General features: G+C 36.1%; 1 protein-coding gene across 1 annotated transcript in view; it reads left to right on the top strand.

The window, feature by feature from the left end:
- The window catches only part of ARHGAP15 (Rho GTPase activating protein 15), a 624,143-nt gene that overhangs the window by 404,160 nt on the left and 196,176 nt on the right, over positions 1 to 23,807 (top strand). The window lies entirely within an intron of this gene.

Here is a 23,807-nt window from a genome sequence, read left to right as displayed (position 1 = left end):
ATTCAGCTGCAGTTAACGTGAAGTTTGAGAGAAAGACACATTAAGAATCCCATGCCATTATAAATGAAATCTATTTCTCTAATTGTGTCAGTATTTATTTAGACGTATGTATTAATATCATAAGAAGGTAAGGTTGTACACCTACACAGGAGTATACTTACCGAGTCATAAAAATTCAGAACAAGGACGATACGTAAATTCATGGATATTTACTATTATATATAGTGCATGCCTTGCTTAACATGTACTTGCAAATTAAGTAAGGCATGCCCATGTACGTACTTATTATAAAAAGAACAGGCAACATTCAGTGCACCAGTCTGCCTCTTGAGATACTACCAAGTGTTCACTTGCAAAAATAAAGCTACATGGTCTATTCCCATTGCCTGATGATCTAGACCCCTTAAAGGCAGATCATAATGCCTTCCCTAGACAAGCTCTGCTCCCAGTTCTGCTAATTTTGTCCTGTTCATTCTTTCCCACTTTGGGATAATCTATTATAGTTGGATCCAGGCACGCACCAAAGGCTGATACTTCCATGAAGAATGTGTAATTTGTACTGTTTAGTTTGTGACGAGATTCTTGAAAACTTGTATGATTCTATCTTGTTCCAGAGGGACTTCTGCTTGCTAGTTTTAAAAGCAGTGAGTAAAAAAAAAAAAAAAAAAGTAACAAAAACAAAACAAACTGATAAAAATGACATGTTCAAAAAATAAAATCAAGAGTTCAAGATAAGCAGTATTCCTTTTTCCCCAGAGAATATTTGTGGACTGAACAAAAATGTTTCTAAGAGCACTGACCTATGTCTTCCTTTTTTTTTAAGTGCTTGCTTTTTATGCCTAAAGTTAGGCATCCACATGCGTTTACAATAGCAATGATCCTCCAAGAAACTCCGTGAAAGTTTACAGCAAATTTTCCTTAGTTTTTAATTCTGAGTTAAAATCAAGTCCAGTTTAGCGTTTTTGGTGTTTTATGTTTTGTTTTAATGCAACCAATGACAGCCACCTTCCTGACAGCAGTAGTCTTGTGGGTCCAAGTTGGAATTGGCTCTTTGGGGTAGTCATGCTGGGGCCTCTGTGTCTGTAAGAAAGCCACATTCAGGGCTAGAGGGGAAGACAAAAATCAAAAAAGAGTAAACAGGAAACAGCCAGCGAGAGTATAAAAGAGAAACTGGGAAAAGACAACCAAAAGAAATCAGAGATGACAAGGTGGAGAGAGAGAAAAAAGCTGTGTTTTGCAATTAAGAAAACAAATATGGATAAAAAGACTTGCTTGTGAGGTCTGTAATGAAGAGAAGACAGACTATTGCACCAGTTACCATCTCTGCCATAGTTACCTAATGCCTACTTCCCTGTTCCAGAGAAACGTACTGCTGTTCCAGAAAATGCTTGTCAGTTAAATCTTGCCATGAATGTTCACAAATTCTGAATGTTCACAAATTCTGTGTATAGACGTGGCTACGAATTAGTTCACTGTACTTATTAGTGACATTTAATGGAGTTTATCTACATTGAGCAATACACAACAGTCTTATTATCAAAAAAAGAGAGCTTAAGACTAACAGAAGTTAACAGAGAAATGAATGTGCAGTTCAATAACCAGAAAGGCTATCTAACGTATCCAGCAATGTGGCCCTGGTCAAATCAGTCAGCGGATATTCCCACACTTTTGAGTCCAGAATGCATACGAATAAATAATGTCTCTTCCTAGATAAAGCCTGAGTCTAATTTCCAACCTCTGCCCCCACTCCCATCCCCTTTCTAAAGTTTAGGTTCTTAACATATTTTTCCTTTGGAGTCAGTTGGAAGGAAACACAGCCAAAATTAATACCCTAGGAAATTAGCCTTTTGTTGTGGATGGAGGATTTAAATAATGCAACACCTCAACATGTCAAGATGCAGTACTCTAAATTATCCTTTAGTGGTGTCATTTATATGATGGGAGTTCTGGGTCTGGGAGTTTTGTCCATTATAAACCCCAATATTCAGAAGTTAATAGTTCAACCATAAAAATAATCTTGGCTGAAAGTTGGCAGGATGTTTAAGCCTGAAAGCAAGTGTTTACAAATGTTGAAGGAAAAAAATCACATGCTTTTGGAAAGCTTTCAGTTTTTTAAAAAATGGGAGTAATAGTGATAATAATACCACTAATAATAAGGCAGTTAGAGATTTTCAGATATTTGTTGCCTTGGGATTCAAAAATGGATTTGTAGTTTTTAAATATTTTTTTTATTCTTGTTGCATAATGTGAACCAATTGATGAAAAAGTAAATTATCAACACTTTCACAAGTGTCACTTTATTTTTTGAATTAATCTATTCTTTATTGGTTGAACAAAAATATATACGTTATATTTTGATAGGCATTTCCCTAGAGCTTAAAAATGTATGATAATTGAGAAGCCTTAAGTTAATTCAGGAAGCTATGAACAAGACCAAAATTTTATACTCTTTTGTGGGTTTCCTAATGAATAATATTCCCTTTCTAAATGCCTAGAAAAAATTGCCTTTTCCAAAGAATTTTCACACTTTCAGATGAAGTGTGTCCAACTTAAGCATTAATCATTAATCTGTGTATACCGTAAAAGAGACATACAGATTCCAGGAGAAATAGTTGCATTGGTCTGCATAATTGAATGTGGCATATTTTCCTCTACAGGATGTTTTAAAGTAATTTACTCATCTCCTTAATAGATTCGTGTCTTAGAGATTCTTCTGAACTCTATGAGAGGTTATCTTATAGTCTAATGGGCTGTTGAGTTAGAAATGTTTTTCCTGTGTTTAAATAATCTTTTCTATGCTAGTTTTATTCCTTTTGCCAAATTCTATACTCTTCAAGCCACTTCTATTTTCAGTTCAGAAACAAACAAACAAACAAACAAACAAACCAAGGGCAGGATGCTTTGAAAAGAAAAACTGACCGTGCAAAACCAAAATAAGTCTGAAATGATACTGCTGGAAGAGTTCTTGAGGTTTTAGTAGACCATAGACCCAAAATGTAAAGTCGTACTCTTTTTAAGAAAATAAGAATGCCCTGAGATGTAGGGTGAAAGCACCACTTATAGAAAGAAAGTATTTAAGACATCACCTTCAGTACATTGTGTGCTCCTTTCTATAGGGAGCATGGATTTATTTTTAACTCTTCACACAGTGCCTTGCACATGATGAATTCTCAATAAATGATGAAAGAATGGTTAAATTGCATTCAACATTGTTTAAATCTTGATTGGAAAGTTGTACTCCATTGCTACACCTGCAAATGGTTGAAACTAAAAAGATGAATGACCAGCAGTTGTTGGTTGAAGGCAGCTACAAGATGTGCAGAGAATAATGTAGCTTGCAGATCTTTCTTTTAAACATTTAAACCATTTCTGATGATATTATATTATATTCTAAATGACATCATTCTTTCCCATTGATACTCAGCTATGCTAAACATTCGAAGTTATGTTTACTTTAAGATTTTATGCTCATCAATTTTTGGAAAGCACGTTTAAGTTCCGCAGCTAATAGAACATCCATTCTCATTTCATCAGAGGAAGTCATATCCCATTAGGCATTATTTCAACACCAATAGCCTGCTGTTTTTCATTTAGTAATTGAATGGCAACTATGACTTGTAAGTGCCATGTCTGAGAATGGTCAGGCATAGGCTCAGGTCCCATAACCACACAGAAAGTTGAGCACCACATCTTTTCCTTTAATTCAGACTTGGAATACCATGCTGGTGCTCCTCTGTGTTAGTTTACTTCCCTGTGAATATCTCACCTTCCTGATTTAGTGTTTCTTTTCTATGTAAATATCAGGAAATTCTTAGTTTGAAGATAGATTTTGAGTTTACAGATTCTGTCAAAGAATTTGAAATAAGAAAGATATGGTCAACGACACAGACCTATCAGTTTGAAACTAATGAACAGAGGATACCAATCCTCTACATTCTGACATGGTTTTGCTACTGGATATTGATTGCATTTTCTCCAAAATTTACTTCACAGCAGAAAAAAGTTAAACTCTGCTGACACTATCAAAAGCTCTATAAAGACTTAGAATACACCAGTGTCATTAAAAGAGGACTATTACCTTTCTTGTTTTAAACATAATGCTCTTCAAGTTATGTTTTGCACTTTTGACAGTTTGGGCTAATAACTTAACTCTTGAGTATCCCTACAGAGTGGTGAGACACCCAACAGCACTGTAATCACTGTGGTAAGTTTTCTTTACTTTTGTCTTAAAGGTGAGCAGTTGGCATGTATGTGAAATTGCATAGCATAGTATTGGAGCCTATGTGTCTGGCCTAGAGTTTGACAGCATAAAAACACGCATTTCCTCTGGATTTAATTCTTGACTGACATTTCGTGCTACTCATTCTCTCAGTGTGATCTCAATGCCCCTAAAGCTTCAATGATTCCTTCAATGACTTTAAAGTTCCTAAACGGGCATGACTCCTCAAGCTACTTTTTTTTTTTTTTTAAATAAATTTATTTATTTATTTTTGGCTGTGTTGGATCTTCGTTTCTGTGCGAGGGCTTTCTCTAGTTGTGGCAAGCGGGGGCCACTCTTCATCACGGTGCGCGGGCCTCTCACTATCGCGGCCTCTCTTGTTGCGGAGCACAGGCTCAGTAGTTGTGGCTCACGGGCCCTGTTGCTCCGCGGCATGTGGGATCTTCTCGGACCAGGGCTCGAACCCGTGTCCCCTGCATTGGCAGGCAGACTCTCAACCACTGCGCCACCAGGGAAGCCTCCTCAAGCTACCTTTTTATACTCAGACCTGAGGTCCAGGAACAACCCTTTTTGAGTTTTTCCCTGGCATTCCAAATTCAACTTTTTTAAACTGAACTTATAACTTTCCTCAACAAACCTGCTATTCCTCCTTTAGTCTTTAATTCAGTCAGTGGATTCATAACTATTTCCCCATTGCCCTAAAAAGAAATTCATTGGGCATCTTAAATTCTTCTCTCTCATTATGTACAGCATCTTTCATCAGATCAAATGATCTGTACTTTTTTTACTATCTCTTTTTTTTTTTTTAAGCATTGACTAATTCAATCCTCACATCCACGGTGGCATTGGTACTTTTGTTTTTAATTAATTTATTTATTTTTGCTGTGTTGGATCTTCGTTTCTGTGCGAGGGCTTTCTCTAGTTGTGGCAAGCGGGGGCCACTCTTCATCACGGTGCGCGGGCCTCTCACTATCGCGGCCTCTCTTGTTGTGGAGCACAGGCTCAGTAGTTGTGGCTCATGGGCCCAGTTGCTCCGCGGCATGTGGGATCCTCCCAGACCAGGGCTCGAACCCGTGTCCCCTGCATTAGCAGGCAGACTCTCAACCACTGCGCCACCAGGGAAGCCCATACTATCTCTTGAAGCTGATTCTTCCTCTCACCTCCCATGGCCTTAATTGTGCTCCCATAATTTCTTTTGAGATAAACCCTCTAATTGATATCACTGCCTTTGTTCTTATTTCTTCCCAGGCCATTCTTCTGCATGCTGCCAAAATTATCCCTCTTAAATATAAATAGGATTATATTATCCCTTCTGAGAGCCTTCCCATCAGGATAAACAAAATACCATACTAGTTATTACCATAAAAAGGAGAAGCATATGACCTCTGTCTACTCTCCAGCTTTATAACCTCATAAACGGCTTCCTATGCTCCAACTACATGAAGTTTTCCAAAGGCTGATATTCCTTCCATGAACTGTTTTCTCTCCTTAAAGACCCTTTCCATACCCATTTACCTGCCAAATTCCGATTGATCCTCTTGGGCATAGCACCAGAGTCACCCTCAACAATGAATGTTCTCTGACTCATACCCTCAACCACCTCTCTGTGGTCTCTTGAACATTAGTAGCCACCCCTCTCCACAGTGTTCCAGTAAGAGCTTTGCTTCCCCAACATAGCCTTTATTGCATGCAACCATAACGGCTGGTTTCATAGCCCTTTCCCCACCTAGAATGTGAGTCCTGGAGTCTAGAGACGGTCTGGTTCATCCCTGCCTCCTCACTGCTCAGCACACTAGAGCTGGCATATGTAGGGGTTCCAGTCAAGATGGACGATTAAATGGATGAATAGATGAATATTATCCAAGATTTCTTTTCACTCATCCACCCAAGCATCCATCCTTAGAGAATCAAATTCTATGCTGAGTGGCTGCTTCCCACCAGCTATCTATTTTACGTTCGGTAGTGTATATATGTCCATGCCACTGTCTCACTTCATCCCAGGGATATCAGCTCAGTGCTTTGTGACCACCTAGAGGGGGTGGGATAGGGAGGGTGGGAGGGAGGGAGACACAAGAGGGAGGGGATATGGGGATATATGTATACATATAGCTGATTCACTTTGTTATACAGCAGAAACTAACACACCATTGTAAAGCAATTATACTCCAATAAAGATATTAAAAAAAAATTCTATGCTGAAGATTCATTGAACTGCTAAAAGAGATAGTGATTAAATGTCTCTTAAAACACAATGTAAAGTTACATTATCTGGAAAGGTAAAGAAGCTGCCTTAAAAGAGTTGTTTTGTTTTGTTTGGCGTTTGCATCATGGTATGATATGTGTATATATATCCACCTCAGTCTATATCCATGTTTATATCTATATGACATACCATATTAGCAATAATCTCTAATAGGATAAGACAGAACAAAAATAGAGCAATGACCCTGGTGTTCAGGACAGGTTTCAGACAAAACTGACTTGCTTATCCTTAAGAGGCAGAAACCAGTCTCTCAACAAACAGTGTTAAATTGCTTCATAAACCTGAGAGATTCAACTAACTAAAGAGAAATTTAATGCTTTTGAGACCTACCAGTGTCATAAGAGTAGAACTATCATGTTCCTGGTTCAAAAAATTATGTTTTTTATATATAAACCTCCAGGCATTGTGCCTACTTCCCCGTAAGTTTGTGTATAATTTTTCCCATTATCACCCCCTAGGTCTCTTTCACCATCACCACTTTCCAGGCATCTACCATCCACTGAATAGCCATGTTTCTGATTATCTTTTCCCAGATGTATTAGCTTGCATTATTTAAGGCTGAATCTCATTTTATTATTTCCTGCTCGTATTTCTAAACTCCTGAAGTCCATTTGTATGATTCTTTTGTCTTCACAGATGTCCACAGTTCCTCCCAATTTAGTATCATCAGCAAATTTAATTAATGCTCTGTTTACCTTTCCTTCTAATGAAACCAGTCCCTTGTTTCATTTCATCATACAAAGTAAAAATGTATTGGCAATAAAACAGTCTGAAGAAATGTTCCCTCACTGTAGGAGGGGAAGTTAAAGATACAGCAAAGAACCATGTGGTGAGGAGTGGACAGGGCAGCAGGGCGGTGAGCTAGTTTGCTGTTGCCCTAAAGGAAAACCTTCACAGCAGCTACACTTTGGCAGATTGCCTGGGTTGGTGCTGGGTGGGCGGGGTGTGTGTGTGTGCGTGCGCACGTGCGCGTGTTCTGGAATGTAGCTCTATTACCCCAACTGAGGACTTTTTATGAAAGATATTTATTGATATCTGAAAAGCACGTTTAAAAGTATAAATACAAATATAAATGTAAGCTAGTAACATTTACTCCATAGTGTAGCCACAAACCTAGATGTGAATATATGCATCTGGGTATACACAGGCTCGCAATTATTTTCAGCAGGATTTTTCTAACATTCACCACTGTCTAAGTTTTTATCTTAGTCCTTAACTTGACAAAAGCTTTAAACCCAAATTACCCATTGGGTTTAAATCAAATCCCTTATAACTAGTAGACTTATAAAATAAAGCCAGAGAACTTTTTCAGTTGTATCCCACAGGCAAATGTCAGTAAAAATATTTTAACCTCTAGAATTAATAGGCTGAAAAATTGAACTTGATCGGAGAAAGAAGCCTTACTTGTTAACTTTAAGATAGGCAAGTTTACACGCAAAGAATTACACCATTAGTCTTTGAAGTTGTGTTCATACAGATATGGTATGATTTATGTAAGGAAAGCAAAGGTGACATTTATTAAGCACCCACTATGTGCGACACATAATGCTAGTGCTTTCCAACATGAGTCAGTACTATACATTTAAAGCTTATATTAATTACTACCTGATACTCCAAATTGTATTCCTAATTCCAATAAATCTCTTAAACATTTGCCATGTTGTATATGAAAAGTCAGTCTTCAGAATGTGGGTGAATTAGTTTAAATCCATTGACTCCACAGGAAAAAAATCTTTCAAATTTATGCTTTGATTAGGACAGACAGATGGTAGACCAGCATCTCTATTGTTATATACAGAAGATAATACACGTTTGCAATGTTGAAATTAAGGCTGATACATACTTTACATATAGCGCAAGGTCACCAAAGATGTCATCACCGAGGCACGGTGTTAACAAAATAGTGACTGGGAATATGGTTAAGCAGTTACAGCCTTGTATTGTTTTTGCAGTGAGAAAAATCTGATGCATGATGCATTCTTATGACAGAATTTTCTCAGATGCCAAGACTTTACAGGCATAACTTCCATAAGCTTTAATGGGAGTTTCCTGCCAGCACCTGTTATGGTGAAGAGTTCTTACTTTTCACACACAATCCAAGACTGGCTTGGAATACTGACTTGGAAAAACTAATATAGTGAAACCTTCTTGTAATGTTTCCTCACATATAATGTTCATCATTTAATCCTTGGTCTGATATATGTATGAGCATGTTTTCCATACAAATTCTTTTCCCACAAGAAAGACTTCTTTTCACAAGCTGTTTATGAATATGAGCAGATAAAACAATTATTCTTAGCAGGTAAACTAAGGGAAAAGTTATTAAGCTAGAAATTGAATTAATGGTAGAAAGCAACTCTTCTTAACTGAAAACAGTTCTAGAACTAGATTGTAGATTCCTGAGGAACCAACAGAAACAATTAGAGTACCGCGTGCAAAAAGCAATACCAGTGGCTCTAAAAGAAGATCACATGTTAAAATAATATAGTTTGGTCATATTTTCTCATATATTTAAAGACTAAAGTGTAGGGACTTTTAATATTTAAAGGGATATTGCATATTTAATCCCATGGATAAATTAGCGGGATAGAGTTTTGTGTAGAGGAGAAAGAGTTTAAAGAATTCTTTTCCATATTTTGAAATTAACTGCCGCAAATTCCCATTACCAAAACTGAAACAAAAATAAACAAAAAGGTTATAGCACTTCTGTTTAACTAAAATTGTTGGAGATTGCACAGAAATGCTATTCTATGAACAACCTCTCTTTTGAAGGTATTTGAAATCTCTTCTTATTTACTATTTCTAACACACCTAGCATATAAGAGGGAAAACAGACCTTCATACTCACAGTCCTGAATCATTTATTGTCATTTTCTTGTTTGACAGCATGCTGGGCGGGGGAAATGCTTTTCACTTGTCAAACATTGTCAAATATTAAATTTTTAGCTCATATTTATAGCAAGATTTTATAATTAATACTGGTAGGTAACAGAGTTAAAGTTGAAAGGAGTCTGAACCCCTGAAACCTTAAGAAGACAATTACAAACCTGTTAGTGAAATTTCTTATGGGGCAAAACATGAGTTCTGAAGAAGGATAACTCCAGGATGATGATGATGTATTTTGGGTACTCATTTACCCCCTTCCTTCTTTCTCTTTGCTCGATGGCTGCATTACTCCATACTGTTCCCTTCAGCACTGTGTCTGACCTCTAGTACCCTTCTCCTGGCCAACCTGCCTCAAGAATATCATTTATACTTCAGCCTGAAGTTCAGACACCCTTATGACTGAATATTACCTTGAGTACAGTTGTTCTAAAAGGCATCAATAAACTGGCATCAAATGGCTTTGTCTCTTATTAGAGTATATTCAAGCACCAGAGAAGGGGTTTTGTTTTGTTTGACAAGGCAAAGAAGGGAAAAGGGAATCATATTGACACCTCTAAGAGCAGGCTATGTTCCCAAGCTTAGTACCTTCCTCCTCTCTAGGGCTTTTGCTTGTAGTACACTTTGCTCTAAACTTTGGCAAAATAAGGTCATTATTTTGTTTTTATATTCTAACCAATGGGTTGGTAGAAATGCATTTGTTTCTGTTTATAGTAGTCTTTGTTAAGGTTTGTTTGAAAACTTGAGAGTCGGTTGGGAATCTAGGACCTCGTGAGTCCGCCATTGTTCAGTGCCATGTGATCTCCAGTTGAGGCTGAAGAGTTTTAGGCTAAGTTACTGAGAGACTTAAGGACACAAGAGAGGAGAGGTGTCTGATGGAGCTAGTCATCTATACACAGACAGCTCCATATGCAGTGCAGGTGCAGAAGAATGATGCAGTGAGAGAAGAATGATGCCAGACTGTGTTTTCTGCAGGCCCTACCCAGAGGAGACAGGCTTGTGTACGTCATTATTCCAAGGAGATACAGAGGTCTCATAATTCCAAGGAAGAACAGTGTGTCTCTTAACAACATTTCAATCTGTAGAGCAAAGCCCTATATGGATTTATATAAGCTCAGTTTTTCTTTTTTTTTTTTGCGGTAGGCGGGCCTCTCACTGCCGTGGCCTCTCCCGTTGCGGAGCACAGGCTCCGGACGCACAGGCTCAGCGGCCACGGCTCACGGGCCCAGCCGCTCCGTGGCATGCGGGATCCTCCCGGACCGGGGCACGAACCCGTGTCCCCTGCATCGGCAGGCGGACTCTCAACCACTGCACCACCAGGGAAGCCCCTAAGCTCAGTTTTTGAACTTCAGTTTAGAGCATTACACTCACCTAAAAGAAAAAGCGTGGTATAAGTTGTCCCAGAAGAAAGATAGATCATTTATTACACTTCCCATATATTGGGAAATTATCATGATAATAAAAATAAATCATATTTAAGAATAAATTGTATTTAGTCAAACTGAAAAACGTGCCTCTCCTCCCCACAAATCTTTAAATACAGTAAGAACACTCCATTTTCCTATGTCCAGTGTATCTGAGAATATAAGGGTGAGCATTTGGATAATAGCAACTACCCATTTGCATTAGCTTGAACCCAACATGTTACATCCACTTCCTTTTCTTTTCTTCTCCCATTATTTATTATACTTGACACTTATCCTTCATCTCTTCCTGTTCCACATCCTCCACAAGTGAACTCTTGCTCTATTTGCCTTCCTTTTAGCTAAAGTCTGCTCTCAAGACAAGATCTAATAGATTGATCCACACTAAAGTGTACATGATTAGTGAAGTTTTATGTGAAATCCCTCCATGGGATTTAAAGACAAAGGAATAAAACTCTAATTACAGAATTTTGAACGTAAGCAATACTATGTAAAAGAAATATTTTAAGATGAAATTATCTTCCCAAAAATTCTAAAAGAAATTGTAAATATAGCCTCTATAATTAATGTTAGGGCTAACCTTGGGGACCAATGAAATAAAATCTAGGTCATCAAATTGATAGTCTTTTATTTCTGTCTTCTGTAGCCCTGAAAGTCAGCTATAGTAACTGATGATGGATTTTCTAATATTATTTTCAAAGTTCAAGATTGGCCAGGCCTTGGTGGAATTAGGAAAATTAAGATACTCTTTACTTAAATTTAAGACAATGGAAAACATGAAATGCATTTGTAACTTGGTTTCTTACCACTTCGAAAAATCACACATGTGGAAGAGACACTCGGTAAATAGTGTGTTAATGAACATCAACATATGTAACACATCTTTGCTTAATATACCTTCTTTCCATGACAACAGGTCAGAAAGAAGTGATAGATGCTAAATATCTAATGATAGATGTTAAATATGTGTGTGTATGTATACACACACAAATATTTCAGTAAGACTTTTGATGTAGACCCAAGTGACAAAATCATTCAGAAGCAAGAAATCTGGTTTGTATTACACTAGTGCTAATGAGTTTAAAAAGAGAACAATTGGTACTGGAATGCCTTTTTTTAAGGCAACAAGTCATGTTTTGAGCAACTAGAGTCTGTGCAATTGTTTGCTAGATAGTTCACAGTCCTCAAGTAGTCAAAAATGAAGCTGAGCAGATAGGTCTCTCTTACACCACTGAAGGAAGTCTTCCCCTAATCTTTCTGCTTGTAATATGATAATAGAAGTTTAAAAAGCCGACCTCAGTGATAGCTCTGAGCATTTATCTATATATTCCATTTTGTAGAAGTCTTAAAATCAATGGTTTAAATTGTCTGGGTATACTTAGAGCTTCTAATTAGGGGAAATGATTGTCTTTTTATCTCTCTTCCAGTGACTTATATTTATATCTCCAAACCTGGGTGTGATTTGTCCAGTAACTTGTGAAATACTTAAATTTTGAGATTTTTACTGTCACCTAAAGATTTGGAATCTGATATCATGGGTCTTAAAGCATCTTTCAGCTAAATTAGAGGTATAAAATAGAACATTCAAGGACATGGTAGATTTAGGATAATCTCCCAATCTTTTTCAAATGAGCCCTTCGGAACACACACCCATATCATAAGAAAGAAATGTAATCTATGACATAATACTTTGGTAATAAAATAAATATCATAATTATCATTTGTTTGCTAAAGTTTCATATATATTATATGCCTACATATTTTACATGAAACATCTATATACACACATATGAAACTTAACAGTTTTAGGATATAATGTGAAATTGAATATATACCATGATGGTGTTTCCTTCTAAAGTTGACTACAGAGCTTATATACCAACCTGAGTGTATTGCTTGGATGTGTCATATATGTAAAAGTATTAGAGATTACAGGTGCCATTGTCACTGATGCATGACTAATGCATGTCACTAATGCACTGTTGCTTCAGAAGATGCTGGTGCTATGGCTCCATTACATCTGGACTGTGTACTCTTTGTTCTTTGCTGTATTCCAAGTGCCTAGCACACTTTTGCTACATAGTAAGTGCTTAATCAATATTCATTAAATTGCATAGACAGTTGGAGTTTACCAGCTCAAGGTCTTTCCATCTAGAATGTATTGAAATTTTTCTGTCCTTCCATTTAACCACAATCTAGCACAGGTCCATCTGCCAAATAGGGAGGATTATGCACTAGCCCCATGTTTCTGTTTAGCAGGAGTATTAACAGTACCTACTCAGTAGTTTATCCTGTATTCTCAAAAAGAAAACAATAATCTTATGTTTCTTGAGAAAAGGAAGTCCAGTCTTTTTAGTCTCATCCATTGTCATGGTTAGAAGCATATTCTTTGACTAGGAAAGAGTCTAATGACACAGAATTTCTCAGAAGTTTGGGAGAGCATTAAGAAGTTGAGAAGAACCATCTTGTCTGTGATGTAAACAGGACTTGTGGGTATTGATAGGATTAAACAGGTTTGTAGACTGTTTTGCCTTTGTGGATGGAATTCAGCTTCCCTGACCCACTCTAGAAGCAGCAGCCAGAATGGGCTCTCTCTCTCACCTGAATGCTTAGCAGAGCCAAGCCATCAAAACCCTCCAGGAAGTGGCTAGCCAAAGGGTCTGAATTAGAGGCACCTCCCCAAAGAAGATCAAAAGTTATGCTCCACCAACACAGAGACACTGAGAAATGGTTGAATGTGTTCTAAATTAAACTGCCCTGGTGGTGAGCAGAGATCTGCCAAAATCTTTCAATTAATCACTTTTACCTCAGGGCAGAGTTAGGCCTAAGAGTATTTCAATAGGTTTTTATTGGAACAGAGTTATTTCAGATATTAAACTATGTTGCACAAAGTAAAAATAATGTTATTTTTAAGTTGCTACTCTTGTTAAATAAAAGTTGGCAAGCATTCTTGGGGTCTGTATTGTGTCTGTGTATTTGTATGTGTGTGGCTTTTTCCTGTGCCATAAGCCTCATTGATTTATACAAGTGAACAGCAATGAATTAGGTGGTAAATATATTCATATAATCATTTTCATTAATAATATGTTGCACATAATAGAAGAAAAGTTTTAAGTATATAATTCTTTGCAACACAATTGAGATATTTTTTTCCTACGTCTTCAGCAATAAGTTAATTAGAATCACCTGCATTTCCTTGGATGGACACCAAATGGATTGCAAACAAAAACAGATTAAAATAGCTGCTGGAGCTCATGGCATACAGATGACAAGATTCACAAAAAGGACAACAAGGCACTGAAAATGTTCACTTTTCAAACAATTTTAGAGGAAATTTAGCTCTTGCAACCTCTCTGTAAAAGCTGCTTATAAGTGTTTTGCTGAAAGGCTAGAATGGCTTTGTTTCTGATCCCTTGATGAGTGAGAGAAATGTTTAAGAAAGATCACTTTACAGAGAGATTCAGGCTGAAATGTGATGACTGTGATTCAAGCCAAGCCAAAAATTACAGTTCAGAATGAAAGGGGAGGGGACGTGGTTTGGGAATCCATTTTCCCACATTCCTGAATCTCAATCATCCCAGCCAATGTTTTAAAAAAAAGTCCAATGGAAAACAATGAGGTCACTTTGTTTAGATGTTTAAAAAAATAGAGGTGGAGGGACTGAAAAGAATGAGAGTAAATTTATAAATTTTAGATCAATATCGATTTCAAGTATGATGGGATCAAAGTCTAGACTTCATATAACTATAATGACTTCATCACACAAGAGGCAATTTTTAAGTGTTTTCTTCTTGTTTGTGTTGGTAAGCCTTGTATTGCATATCTTTAACTTATAAGAGAGTTTGTTGCTAGAATTTTAAAAAGAAAAAAAGTATACATGGGCATAGTCTACAGATTATTCTCCCCTAGGCCTCAAGCTTTCCTTAGGAATGGCATCGTCGGGCAACTAGTTTTCTATCCATAAACCTGCTGTGGCCATCCACTCCTGTCTGGACCTCAGGTTATGCTGGCATGTTTACTTGCAAACTACCAGATGATAATGGCCAACCAAATTAGACTGTTTATTCATATGACTCCTATTTATTCTAGAGAAACACTGAGCAAGTCACAATACCAAAAGAATGATTTATTTACATCAGCATGATCACAGCATAACATAACAATAGAACTCAAACCTACAAGAAACTCAGAGAATGATAGGAGATGAGCTAAATACAACCTCCAACTTCAATGTCTTCCAGACACATGTGATTTTCCTTCAAGACAAGTGCTCTCACTTAATGATACTTAGAATCATTCACCAGTATTTGTCTTCAAGACTAACATTTAAAAGAAAGAAACATGTAAGAGAATTTATTAAAGACTATTTCTAGGTACTTTGTTTTCCACTTTCCAGAAATCATTTCAGGTGGTTATCTTTAGTCTTATCAAATCAAAGAGGTTAGGATTCCTAGTCAAATTTCACAAGCATACTCAAGCTCTCTCTGAGGTTCTTCTTACTTTGAGTTTATTTCCAATATTATTCAAGTCTTAAGATTGGTATAATTCTGTAAATTATGTTTATTTCTACCATCCTTCAGGCTCATACTCATAGGCCTCAAATTATCAGCTAAGTTTAAACAATTACTTTCTAGCAATGTAACTCTTTACAAGAATATTTAGTAATAGTGAAAAGTAAGATAGCCAGCTCTTCCCCCCCATACACAATCCCTAAGTGCTAGTGTTGTATATCTTTTCAAGGCATAAGTGGTACAGTACAGCCCGGTAGAAATGGATCAGTAACACCATTAACACTCAGGATATTTTGTCCTTTTCCTCTTCCAATTTTAAATTTGTCTTCCCAGGCAGCTTAAGATGTTAGGACTGCACAGAAAAGTGAATATGACTTGATAAATAGGTAGGTAGGTAGGTAGGTAAGTAGATAGATAGATAGATAAAGAATTTTTGCTAGGACCCTTAACAATTTTATTTCCTAGTGTAATAGCTTAAACAGATGGGGAGGTTGGGTGGGAAATATTTGGTAATGATCCTAACCACTCAAGTGTTCAATGAAAAGTCCTTGAAGAGGAAATCAACATCCTTCCTTCTGAGCCAAGATTCTTCATTTTTGGTATCATTTTGTCCTTAGTCTCATATATTGTTTCATTTACTTTGCAATTTCAATTTTAGGATATTTAATTTAAGTCTGGAATTTGCTCCTATCTACAGAGTAGGCTACATAAACAATATATAATAATGGTTCATTTATTAGCATCACAGTTTCTAAGCAGTTTTCTCGCGGGGGGGTGGGGGGAAATACCCTTCTCTTGGTGACCTATTTAAAGTCTAACATTTTTAATTTATCAACAAATGCTTGGTTCTTCCATGTGTTAAGAAAACAAAATTCTTCTTTTCCATATGAATATACTATAAAATATCTGGTAGATGAAAAACTTACTTCATTCAGAAATGAGTAACCTAAAATGCTAACAGAATCAAACAAACAAAATGTAAAGGAAAATTGAAGAAAAGTATTTTGTTATGATATTAAAAAGAAAAACTTATTGCAACAATTGTCTCCATGAAACAAGAATTTATTGCAGAGAATAAGGAAGTAGGAAAAGGAAGGTAGGAAAAACATCAAAATAAGATAAAAATTTAAAAAGAAAGGGCTCATGAAACAAATGGAAGAGAAAAATAAAGCAATCTCAGTAATAAAGGGAACACTGGAAAAAGGATTAATGACAATAGGAACTTCTGAAGACAAAGAAAAGGACAGGAGCGAGGCAAAAAAATGAGGGGTATACTGATCCTGGACCCTGTATGAACAAATTCTGCCAACATTAGATTTGGATTCACATAATAAGTGTTTTAAATATTCATAATTTATCTCACATGGATCATTTATATCCTATAGGTTATTACTGAAAAGAAAGTTATTATATAGCAGTATCTTTACAATCCAGTGAAACTTTTGTTTTCAGCATTAAAAAGTCTCTCTTTATGAAAAACAACTCAGGCCCCCGCCGTTAAGTTGGCAGACTGAAAAAACATGTCTGATTCTCCTTCCTCAAAAATATCCCAATTAAATAATAGAAAAGATATGTTGGAAAAGAAAAAAAAAAAAAAAAGTGGTGCTGCAAACAGAAAAGGTACCATCAGCAGACCAGAAATAGAAATTCCAGGAAGACAGAAAGCAGATGGGATCAAACAAGTAAAGATATTAGAGCAAAAGAAACACCATTCTCAGACACCATAATTAGGCACAGTTCTTCCCAGGGATGTCCTAGAGATTATCCAAGCTTAGAGTTAACAAATAAAAAGAGCAAAAATTGGCAAGAGGACAGTAAGTAAAGTAATGCACCAAATACTGGATCTAACGTGTGGGAGAGCTGGGCCCCTCTCCATTTACCTTGCAGCAAGGAAGTCCTCGCATGAGAATAGGTTCTGCAAGGACAAATAAGAGGATGCTGGCATCTAAGAAGGAAAGCAGTGGAGAATGAAGTATCTCAGGTCTTCTACAGCAGGCATAGAATTAGAGAACTTTGCCGAGAAGCAAAATAGTTAAAGTATTCCATATCCCAAAATCAGTCCTCCTTACTTCAGTCCTCCTTACTGAAGACCTCTAGCCTACTATCTACTCACCACCCATTGATACTGCAGGAACCCCTCACTGAGCCTAACAATTTAAGATTGAAGCCTGTTGAGGGTAAAAAGATGTGTATAAATACAGAAATACCCATGACCATCATTTATTCTAGTTAATTTTGTCTTTCATCATAGGAGTATTCTGATATTTGAACATCCATCTTAAAGAAATTCTAGATGGAGAGAAAAGGGACAGTAGAGGGAAGGGTATATAAAGCAAATAATATAAGAAAATGTTTAGATACATCTGAGTGAAATTTTACTTATACAAGTGTAAAGAGAAAATCTTTTTTTAAAAAATCATGAACGAAAAATTGATTTACCTACAAAACATTAAGAATCAACTTGATATCTTTAGTTGCTAGAAGATAGTGGAACATTACTTTTCAAAGTTAGAAAAGTAAAAAATAATAAAACTCAAATACTTAAATCAACAAATATGAAGCAAAATAAAACAGTCTTTTTAAAAATTTTTTTATTGAAGTATAGTTGATTTACAATGTTGTGTTAATTTCTTCTGTACAGCAAAGTGACTCAGTTATACATATATACATATAGAGATCTATATTCTTTTTCATATTCTTTTCCATTATGGTTTGTCGCAGAATACTGAATATAAATCCCTGTGCTATACGGTATGACATTGTTTTTTATCTAAAACAGTCATTGAGATGGAAGAAGTAAGAAAATTTACCAACCACATACTTTTGTGAAAAAAAAAAAACACTAAAAAAATAAATCCAAGAAAGAATAATAGTGGAATACAAGAGAGGAGCAGTAGTTGACTCTGACCTAGAGCTGCACCGTCCAAGATGGTGGTCATAAGCCACATGTGGTTGAGTTATTTAAAATAAGATAAAATAAAAATTCAGTTGTTCAGTTGCGTTAACCACATTTCAAGTGTTCAGCAGCCAGCCTCATGTGGCCGGTGACAGTTGGTCTGGAGAGTTAATATATAGAACATTTCCACCATTACAGAAAGTTCTATTGGGCAGCACTTAATTTGAGGAAATGAAGGAACCTATAATAGAAGACGACACATGAGACCTTGACTTTGGGGAGATCTTTGTGAAACAAAATTTTAATGTGGAACCCAATCACATTCATTTTTTTAATAGTGACTTATATTAACCCATAGATAAGTCAAAAATATTTATAAAGAATAAAATGTTCTAAACTTTGAGAAAATAAGAAATAATAACATAAAGAATAAAGTTGGAAGTTATGAGGGAGAAGAGAAAGGGAAGGAAGAGTAAATGCACTAAGTTCCTTATTTTTTTTTTATACACAGAGGTAGTTTGATATATTAAGATATAGAAATAGACAAATGTAACTAATAATAACAAACCGTACATAGATAAGTGGTAGGAGCTATGGACTCTTTGTTTTTTATGATAGGGAGTGAATAAATACCAAAGTTAATAAATTAATAAACAGAAATGTGATACATTAACATAAAATGAGTAACAATAAAAGAACTAAAACAGAACTGTTAACAATGACTGTATTTGGACAGCAGGATGAGGTAGATACTTACTTTTCATTGTATAATCTTGTGTGGTTTAAATTTTCATTTTTAACAAGGAAGTATATTGCCTCTATAGTAAAAAAAAAATCCATTTAAAATGGCTATTATAAAGTCATAAGGTTTTCCTATAAAATAAAATCCTTGTTTGACAATCAGAATTGTGTCAACTATTTTCTAAGGTAGTTGTTCTTGAAGGATGACTATCTCACAAGGAATTAGTAATAATTAAATAGAGCCAGCAAAAGATACAGGATAAATACAAGCCATTGAGACAGAGTAAAAATTAAATTTAGAAAGAGTTTCCATTTATATCCTGTACTCTCAGTCACTGAACTTCAAGTGTGTGATCAGATAAGTTAGCAATATAAAGTTGGAAACACTTCACTTTAAAGGAGGAGGAAATGTGTGCCATTTGAAATGATCCAAAACCTCTCACATTGAGCTCTGAAACCAAGCAGGACCTTTAGAAGGATAGAGAAAGAAACGTGCAGCACTCTTTGGGGGCAGTCTGGGCGTTCCTGCGCTCACTTGTTCTTGCCAGAGGGAGAAGCCAGAAGACCAAAGCAATGCGAGAATGACTCTACTTGCGGTAGCTCTGGCCTCCTAGGAATTAGGAAGTGCCATAAATCTCAGGAGAGAGACTGTGTAAAATTCCCAGCCCATATTTCAGACTCCAGAGGTTCAGATGCATTTTGTTATATTCCAGAAAAACAAGCAGGCTTTTTGGGCACACCTCTCAACCAGGCTCAAACTCCACATCTTCGTGATTTGTCCATAATTTGAGCTACCAAGAATGCTACCTAATCCACAGTTTGCAGCTATTTTTAACAGACTCAACTGCATTGTTGAAAACTACCCATATTTTGGCAGATAAGTCAGTCAACTCTGGAAACAGTGCTGGTCTCTTAGATTTCTTTTTGGAAAGTGTCTAAGATTTATGGTGGGAATTACACATGACAGCTGCATTCTTTCCACTGGGTTTAGACCACCATTTGGTCTAATAACTCCTAATTGTGTGTCTATCCTAGTCTAAGCTTCTTCAGGAAAAAAAAAAAAAAAAAAAGAGGGGGGGGAAGACTTTTGAAAATCCCCTACAGCAGTACCCAGTGATTTCTGTCAACAGTAAACACTGTTTTGAAACTTAAGAAGGTCAGCTGATGAGGAACAAATAAAAGACATTTCGGTGAATGTGAATTTCTTTAGAGAATTTTTCATTAACATTACATTAATGCTGGTCTGATAAAAATAAATGTAAAATGTTTTAGTTTCATTGTGTTCCCAAAGTATTTTTAGCATAACAGGCAAAATTCCTGTCAGCATTTTCAGTCATGGTATTTTCTTAAAAGAAGTACCTCTTCAGTGATTTTTCTCCAAACTTCACCAAAGCACAACATGGATACCTTGAAGACATTGCTCATTTAAAAATCATAAGAGGTCTAATTATATTTCCAAAATAAGTAGTTTCCAATCCAGCAAGGATAATGTGGTCATGAAAAGGATGTCCAAATCCACCAATTTACATTGGTTTGGCTTGGCATGACTTTCAAAGTTCTTGGAGCAAAAGGAGGATGGCACGTGAATCATTCTAATTTGGGTTCGATTCCCAGGACTTAGGGTTTGCCATTCTGTGAGCCATTCGGGGGGAGAGCTAATCAACTATAAGACTGTACCTATGTAATTTATAACTGCTAAAATTCACTGATGTGTTCCAGATTATTTTGCAAAATGTAATACCCTCCTTTTTAATATATACTTTGTCATTTTCACTCTATTTATGTAATTTAAAAAGTATGATAGCAGGGGAGCATGAGCCATTCAAAGCAGGAGCCAGTAATGTCAGAGATTGTTATCCTTCATAAGATATATGGTGTTGATATCTCTATATCTAAAGGGCTTGGAAGTTCTGTCAAGTTAGATTCAAATTGCATCTAATGTGTTTTGCTTTACTCCTTCTTTCTGGTTTCTAACGTAAGCCACAAAGCAGTTTCTCTACTGTGACTTAGTTCTGCAACCACAGTGGTCACACTGGTCTGAGTTACCCTCCCTGTCTCCATTCCCAACCCTCCCTTCTTTTATTCCAGAAGAAAATTAGGTTATTAATTTAGGATGAGGCTGCTTTGTTTGAACAGTATAGTGCTTTCCAATTGCTCATACGTAATATAACCAACCCATACTGCTCTTTCAAATGTTTTTGATTACTGAACTTAAAAAAAAAAAAACCTTGTACTGAAATTTATGAAAGATCAAAGGGATACTTCCTATGTTGTAACTTTAAATTTCTGTAAGAGAAAAAGTTTTCAGATAGTAGGGAATTTCATTAATTGAAATTCAGTTTACAACTCTAGACAACACATGCATTTCAATAACATGTAAAATAATATTAGAAAAGGAACAGTTCTAGCTTCAAAATAAAAATGCACTTGATTTATACCTATAAAGAGATATGCTTATTAAAATGAGGCTTAAGTAAGGTCCTTATTTGTAATAAAAATTTGTTGGGATTCAAATAATTTTATTTACTGTTGACCTTTGATAAAGGTCCAACTAATTAGCAAAACAAAAATTAATTTAAAAAGAAATATATGGTAAATTTTCTCATTTTTTATTGTAATAGTTGCTGACATTTCATTTTTAATCATTACTTTAAATAGGGCTAATTTGACCAATTCTTTGCAAAAAACATATATTAAGGGCTTCCCTGGTGGCGCAGTGGTTGAGAGTCTGCCTGCCGATGCAGGGGACAAGGGTTCGTGCCACGGTCCGGGAGGGTCCCACGTGCCGCAGAGCGGCTGGGCCCGTGAGCCATGGCCGCTGAGCCTGCGCGTCCGGAGCCTGTGCTCCGCGGCGGGAGAGGCCACAGTAGTGAGAGGCCCGCGTACCGCAAAAAAAAAAACAAAAAAAAACAAACAAACAAAAAAACATATATTAAGATTTCTTGTTTGAGAAAAATGTAGACCTGCATACTGCATCAATGTTTCTATTTTCCAAAGTATTATTTTTCTCAAGTTCCTTCAGAGCAACTGATAACTGGTGGAACATCATGAACGCTTTCATTTGGTAAAACTTTGTTTGACTTTGTGATGGCAAGGAAGATGACCTTATTCACCATTTGTGGTTCTGAATGACCTTTGACTATTTCCAAACCAAAATCTATCACCAAAGGCCCCAACTTGCATCAATAAACATTTTTCTATAGACAATATGGAGTCACTGGAGGTCATTTTAGAGAAGAATTTCAAAATGTTTTCCCTAAGGAATACATGTTTAGAAAAAGTACAGATACCCACAAGAGGGAGAACTTTGAAAGGGACACACTTTAATGCATAAGTTTTAAAATTTTAAAAATCTATCACATTTGTTAAATATATAGGTTAAAGCTAAGTACCAAACACTAGCTAAATGACAAAGCAAAAAAAGAAAATAGTTGATAAATTATTACGTTTCTGAGCACATGTGCATAAACTGAAGACCAGCATGATCTAATACTGAAACTAAAAATCAAACGTTAGGAAAGTTTTAATTAAGATGATTGTCACATTTAAGTTGTCGAGAGCACATTGTACTTAAAAATGAATCAAAGGAGTGCCCTTTGATTAATGGAGCTATTTTGTGCATCAGAAAACAAAAAAAAAAAGAATGCATTTGATTTTTATAAATGTATGTGTCTTAGACATTTTCACCACACACTAATAGGTGTCCAGCCTCATCTCAATTCCTCACAAATTCACAGATTCATAGTTCTCAGGAAGGAACAGAGGCTCACTAATTTATTATTAGACTATTCTAGAACTACAAAACTCACAAATTAATACATTTGTTAATAGCTATTCCATTTTATTGACATTATATGTAAGTTATTACATGGAAGAGTATAGTGAGGGATGAGTACGTGGGAAACAGAGGGCTTTTTTTTTTTTTTTTTTTTTTGGCCGTGCTGCATGGCTTTTGGTCTTAGTTCCCCAATTAGGGATCGAACCAGGGACCTGGACAGTGAGAGCGTGGAGTCCTAACCACAGTGAAAATGCTCTGTATATGCTGTAATAATGGATACAAGTCATTATACATTTGTCCAAACCAATAGAATGTACAACACCAAGACTGAACCCTAATGTAAACTATGGACTTTAGCTGTATCAATGTTGTTTTCATCAGTTTTAACAAATGTATCTCTCTGATGGGGGATGTTGATAATGGGAGAGGCTATGCATGTGCAGGGGCAAGGGGTATGTGGGAAACCTCTGTACCTTCCCTTCAATCTTGATATAAACTTAAAATTGCTCTAAAAAATAATGTCTTAAAACTGAATGAATAATGGCTTTGATTTATGCCATTAATATCAGTATTACACATTAAGTCATTCTGTCCTAACCTACTGATGATATATTTTGCACAGCAGCAGAAATGTTCCTACTATAAAGTATTGATACTTAAAAACAGAGATGGTAAAGCAATAAAGGAGCTCATTTCATGTCAGTAAAGAGCTTTACAAAAATTTTATTCTGTTAGATTATGACAATAATTTCTGTCAATTTATCTAGTACTATCTATTGTGAATTACAATGTTTAATGATGATACTATACCACCTCCCTAGAGAAACTGTGGAGATACTGACCTCTACATTGACTGGTAATCTCATCCAGGCCTCTTTGAGGGTCTAGACACATCAAGGAATATGCAATCCTGACATTAAAATTATGTTATCAACATTTCTTATCAACAATAATAGTGTTTGAATAAATGTTTCTCTTTTCATTTTCCTGTTTCTTCATCTTTTTGATAACTGGGTCATGGAAATAACCTGATGATATAAATAAATGTGTGGAAAACAAGTGGTTGATTATCCAAACCAACTGCCAGGATAA

The sequence above is a fragment of the Pseudorca crassidens genome, chromosome 6, assembly GCF_039906515.1.
Source record: "Pseudorca crassidens isolate mPseCra1 chromosome 6, mPseCra1.hap1, whole genome shotgun sequence".
NCBI classification, from domain to species: Eukaryota; Metazoa; Chordata; class Mammalia; order Artiodactyla; family Delphinidae; genus Pseudorca; species Pseudorca crassidens.
The sequence above is the reverse complement of the archived record's forward strand: the minus strand, read 5'-3'. Positions and strand labels throughout refer to the sequence as shown.